This window comes from Sinocyclocheilus anshuiensis, unplaced genomic scaffold (genome assembly GCF_001515605.1).
Source record: "Sinocyclocheilus anshuiensis isolate Anshui unplaced genomic scaffold, SAMN03320099.WGS_v1.1 scaffold2670, whole genome shotgun sequence".
In the NCBI taxonomy this organism is placed as follows: Eukaryota; Metazoa; Chordata; class Actinopteri; order Cypriniformes; family Cyprinidae; genus Sinocyclocheilus; species Sinocyclocheilus anshuiensis.
The window spans coordinates 226,866-233,202 of record NW_015554247.1 but is presented as its reverse complement, the minus strand read 5'-3'; the positions used below and the strand labels follow the sequence as shown (position 1 = coordinate 233,202).

General features: G+C 36.5%; 1 protein-coding gene across 1 annotated transcript in view; it reads right to left on the bottom strand.

The window, feature by feature from the left end:
• Positions 1 to 4,444, bottom strand: part of LOC107671242 (ubiquitin carboxyl-terminal hydrolase 36-like) — a 23,859-nt gene extending 19,415 nt beyond the window's left edge. The window contains exon 1 of the mRNA XM_016464141.1: positions 4,338 to 4,444. The gene's annotated coding sequence lies outside the window, so the exon portion shown is untranslated. The remainder of the gene's footprint in view (positions 1 to 4,337) is intronic.
• Between the last annotated feature and the right edge of the window lie 1,893 nt (positions 4,445 to 6,337).

Here is a 6,337-nt window from a genome sequence, read left to right as displayed (position 1 = left end):
CAGCGCGAGAGCGCCCTCTGGCCTTTGGATGGAGATTTACTGCTGATCACAGAACCGTGCTTCACTGAAAGATACGAATGACAATTGCAGCTTCTGTCGAATTGCGATCTCGATTCCATTTTGATTTATCGTGCAGCCCTAATATGGACAAAAATTGTCCTTCCCTGCAGTAGGGAGTAGTTCACAATCTGTACGCACAATAAAAAAATAAACACTTCACTGCTGACAAATGATAGTAGACATTTGCAAGTTTTGTTCCCTACAATGGACTGTAGGTAAATACAGCCTAAATATCACCTCATCCAGCACTCTTTTCATGTCTTATAAACTATGCAGTTACTATTTGTGACCCTGGACCACAAAACCAGTCTTAAGTGTCAATTTTTCGAAATTGAGATTTATACATCACCTGAAAGCTGAATAAATACGCTTTCTATTGATGTATGGTTTGTTAGGACAGGACAATATTTGGCCGAAATACAACTATTTGAAAATCTGGAATCTGAGGGTACAAAAGAAAAACAAAAAAACAAAGTATTGAGAAAATCGCCTTTAAAGTTGTCCAAATAAAGTCCTCAGCAATGCATATTACTAATCAAAAATTAAGTTTTGATATATTTATGGTAGGAAATTTACAAAATATCTTCATGGAACATGATCTTTACTTAATATCCTAATGATTTTTGGCATAAAAGAAAAATGTATTTTTAGCTATTGCTACAAATATAGCTACCTGTGCAACTTAAGACTGGTTTTGAGGTCCAGGGTCACATTTCGGTGCAAGAAACCGCTGCAAACAATTCAGTGTGTGAATTAACTGTTCAAATGAGTCAAACTGAATCCAGGTTCTGAATCCTGAATCCTTTTTGCAATCCTGTATGACCGATTTGATCAGAAGAGTGCATAATCTGGCATCACTAGCTCTGATTCTCAACAGCTGACAGCAAACACACCACATGGATGTTTATATACCATCAAGGAAAATTATTCTCAGGGTACGGTTGCACCAGCCATCCGTAAATTCTTACTTAACTCTTTCACCGCCAGCATTCTTTTTAAAAAGTTGCCAGCCACCGCCAGCGATTTTGATGATTTTCACAAAAATTTGATGGCCTCCAGAATATTTTGCTCTATGAATATTTGAATATGCAATACACCATAATAAAAATCAGAGCCTCTACTTTGAAACAAAAAAAATCAATTTTATTCTAGCTTAAAGCATTCTTTTTTTATCAACACTTGAATATAGGTAGGTTTCATAAAAATGCATAATTTTGAGCAAAAAGGTGAGAAAATCAAATTTTTATCAAAAACTACATCTGGGTAATATTCAGTACGATTATCAAAGCATAAATCCAGTAAATCGCTTCTTTCAACGCCTCCAAAGCTTGCACAGACATATACCACTTCCTGGATCAACATTTTACTTTATAAAATAAAAGTAAAATTTACTTAAAATTTTTATAAAATTTACAAAATTTTTCGGGAGGTTTTGTACTCGTTCAGAAGATGTGTAATAGCGCCCCCTAGTGTATAACAGTGAAAACACGAAAAGCTGTCTTTGGCGGGGAAGCGTTGTCTTCTAAAATACGAGATAACTCGTCAATGGTGGGAAAAGAGTTAAATTAGAACGCTAAGTCCACACTAGAGGCTTAGTAACCACTAGCTAGTTTGTAACTAAATCTATACATTATTTGGTTGCACCAGTAGGTCGTAAGCACTCCGTAAAGAGCAGAACTTGTTTAAATGCTATGAATTTTAATTTATCCTTCATTCTAACTTCTTTTGCCTCACGTATACTAATGGTAAAAACAAGTTTCCATTAAAAACGATACAGTAATACCGTTAGTCTCTAAGCTATTTTTATATGTAAATAACATTCAGAAACTGTAATTGAAATGAACAAGGATCAATAAATACTGAAAGAAAGAAAAAAACATAAGAAATGCCATTTATTATTTCATCTGACATGCGCAACACGGACCGAAGCGTACAGAGAGGCGCGCTGTAGATGGGTTGTTGAAGAGGAGCTAAAAAAAAAAGAAACAAAGTACGTTTATTCACATACTGTTCTCTCTCTTAATATGTACATAAGTGTAAATGTCAGCAGCATCATATATGGGTAAAAGAAGAGCATATTGATGCAGTTCACTCAGTCTGCTATTTTATTCCAACCGTTACTCCTGACCAGACGCTTCCGTAAATATTTAGTTTATACGTAGAGTTACACTTCAACTACATGTAATGGTGCAACGAAAAAATATTTAGTAGTGCGCAAGTTGTAACTTAGTGCCCATTTACGTCAAAACTAGGCTAAGTTGTAACTTGCGTACAGCTGGTGCAACACACCATCTGAAAACACGCGGTCGTCTTATATTCAGGGTCTAGACTTTGACATGTCAATAATACACCCACAACAATAGGTGGCGCCAAATACGCATAAAACGAGTGTGCCATGAAATACGTAATGTAATGTGTGTTGTAAAGATCGCGAGTAAAAACAAAAGAAAACCTTACAGCTGCATGAGTCGTGAATGTCACGTTAGCCTGATGGGACCAAACTCCCTTTGTGATTTTAAAACGTAAGACAGTACCCAGATTTGAAGACTACAGTAAGATTTAACTTCTACTGTTAATAAGATTTTGGTAGGCTACTATTAGATGGATAGCCTAAATGTCCTAATTCAGATGGGCTACCTGTTTTGTTTTTTTTAATGGTATATCAAAAAGTGTATATTTTTTAAATGTGATTGTTGGTACATTTTACCAGTTTTTACCATACTTTCAAAACTAAAATCAAAATAGGAAAAATATGCAATATGAAAATAATTGAAGACAAAATGTGTTTTACTGAGAAAAAACAAAATTTGGTTTTTAAAAAGCCTTTTTCCAAAAGGTACATCTGGAAAAAGGGGGGTCGTCTTATATTCGGGCCAATACGGTATGTATCATTAATATTTCACTGGGGGTCGTGCCCCAGTAATAAAGGTCCAGCGATGCCTTTGCCCCAAACTCCATTCATTTCATTTCTACTGGCCACAAAATCTCCATTAAAATGACTCTACACCACAAAAAGTACTAATTACTACCATAGTTTGTCTATGTTTTGTAAGGGCATTTTACCGTCATTTTCATGAACACAATAAATGATCATTTACACGTGCTGATCTATAATAGAAAACTTATTTAAATGTATGAATTCAGTGTTAATAAAGGTTTTACAGGAGAACCAGTAAATATGATTACCATAAAACTGGCCAAGTAAAACACTGTTACACACTAACAATTAGCCTAAAGCTGCACATTTGTCATTAAGCAAGCCTACATGAAAAAGTGTTCATTCTTTCTGCGTTGTACAAACTTAAACCTTAATAACGTTACACTATTGACATACTTATATCAAAATAAATGATTAATTCCCCATATACATGAATGGTACAGTATCTCCCTGAGGTAAAGGACTTCCGGCTAAAAGCACGTGTCCAAAGAGGGCTCATGTCATGTGGCATATAACTAGTACATACTAACCACTATTACTCTTCAGCTGTCTGGTTTATTAAAATCTGTGTGTTCAGTTTATGAATTCTCAAATCGTGTTTCAGCCACTTCCACACTACTGCTAGACCGCGGGTTGGCCATGACATGATGCCTCGAAGTGCTCTATAGGTAGGCAGCAAGATTTTTGAGACACAGCCTGCAAATGTGTCATCTAAAAGTTACCATTTCGCCGCACCATATCCATACGTTTATGAAACACAACGTTGAATTCTGAAAGTAAGAGATACTTCACCCTTTGTGTAAAGTAGCTCGGGTGGATGACATCTGACAGTTAATTAGCATTTACTAAAGATTATTACGATGCAGCTGTTAGAAATTCGGTGCATTCAGAAACCTCCGATGATCAAGGACATCGTGATGACGGCTCGAACCTGCAAACTTTCGGTTTGTTTACCACCAGACTGCACTGTTAATGTCAATGTAAAGACTGTGTTTTGCGCTGTGAGCCTCAGAATATGTGAGACGCGGTCGATATGAGCTGCTAGTCACATGCTAACAAGCTACTTTAGCATCGGCTTTAGCGTAAACAGTGCCGTTTTCATCGACAGTCCCCGCCGTTTCTGCACATTTGAGCATTCAGCGTTCGTAAAATGTAGCGACAATGATCGGGGAAGATATAAGAGGGTTCACTTCCTGAGCTGAGCCGCCTCACAAAGCGAACGTGGCGTTCATACTGCTGCAATGTGCTGCTAACCCTCACACAAGCATTTTCTGAAGAACGAGCACAAATTCGTCCATCATTCGCCACCGAACGCATGTGAATAACTTCATGTACGTACCCATCCGTGAATGACCGCGAATCGTTTGATCTGTTTTGGTGTTAAGACTATATTCCGCTACGGAGCCTTCATTTTGTTACGTTTTCTCCCCCATGCTGCATTATAAAAGGGCGTGTGCATGCGTGATTGACGTGACGGAGCGGCCAATCAAATTTGAGCACGGCTCTGACGACACACTTCATTCACAGCTCCAGTGTCCAATCAGAGGACGTAAACCGATTGCCTTCGACCTTTTAACACGGAGCCTTTCAGTTCATGCATTGTTTACTCGCGGAGTATGCGGGCAAAATGCTACCTTATGTGCTGGCAGAGATTTATCAACTGGGGTCCGTGGACACCGAAGGGGTAGCCAGAAAAGAAAAGGCACAAGGTAGATACAAAACATTGACTAATAATGTTGTGTCATGAGTGAAAAACTACAACAGTACCACTAGGGGTCGCAGTGCGCGCTGTGATAGCAGTTTCCCATAGACTTGCATTGTTTCGTGTCATATATATCCTCCTGGGACCCAGGCATAGACTTTTGTCCTCTGTAGAGGACACTGTATTTGAATGCATCTCTCTGAGACGCTACATGCCACAGTTGTACGTCCGGATGTCCTGTACAGAGCACATTCAGGGCTTTTTAGGGATATCTCACATGTTTGGAGGTGTGATCATAAACACCTTCTCCTTTGGACTTTAAAAATGACTTATCAAATTTAGCACTCTTAGGGAAATATGCTAATATTTTGTCATTATCATTTAAACCTGACTGATTTTCAAATTGTTTGTCGTTAAAAAAAAAAAAAAAACATCTCAGAAAAAAAAAAACGGAATATGAAACAGGGCATAATTTTCATACATGTCTTCTGTAGAGGACACCAGGACAAACATCATGTTAATCAGGCATTTTGAGGAAACACAACAAGTCAATAGGGAAAGAAATTATAGATGAGCATCCCTATGAAATTTGAGTTATTCTTATGAAAATGTTGCCAATTTATTACTCCCATTATTACACTTCATTTTTTTCATAATAGTTTGCCCCAAGAATACATTAATATGCAAATTAGATGCAATGTATAGATACATGGTATAGAATGGGAATACTAATTTATGGACATTTTACGCACATATTGCATGAAGTAAAATAGTATATCAAATCATTCTGTTCATATCATATCTTTCATAACATAGTTGAGAATCATCTTTGTACAGTTTGGTTAAAAATAGCCTGAAACCTAAAACTGATTGGTGAATGAAAAAAACAAACAACAAACATTGTTTTTGCCTATACATGCCTTTTCATGTCTGTTTATTTATTTATTTTGAATAACTTAGTCCTGGCGTCCTCTGCAAAGGACATAGAATAAGATATTAATCAAATATATTTTTTCAAAAATGTTTTTTTTTCTCCATTTGTTTCTTGTGCTCCAACCTGTAACCTCCAACATGTAATGACATTTAAAAAAAAATCACAAAATTATTATTTTTTTTTTGTTATGGTTCTCAGGACGATACCCTATGGAAGCCCGTTTCCGCCACTGAATGAAAAATAAAAGAGATAATTGCGACTTTTTATCTCACAATTCTGACTTTTTTTCTCAGAATTGTGTGATATAAACTCGCAATTGCGAGTTAAAAAGTCATAATTGTGAGATATAAACTCGCAATTCTTTGAGAAATAAAGTCAGAATTGCGTGATATAAACTCACAATTCTGACTTTTTTTCTCGCAATTCTGACTTTTTTTCTCAGAATTGTGAGATATAAACTCGCAATTCTGAGAACATATCAGTCGATGATCTTTTACCCCCCCCCACCCTCAAAATTGGACTTTAACTTGCAATTGCGAGTTTATATCTCACAATTCTGAGAAAAAAATTCAGAATTGCGAGAAAAAAAGTCCGAATTGCGAGAAAAAAAGTCAGAATTGTGAGTTTTTATCTCACAATTCTGTGAAAAAAAGTCAGAATTGTGAGATAAAAAGTCGCAATTACCTCTTTTATTTTTTATTCA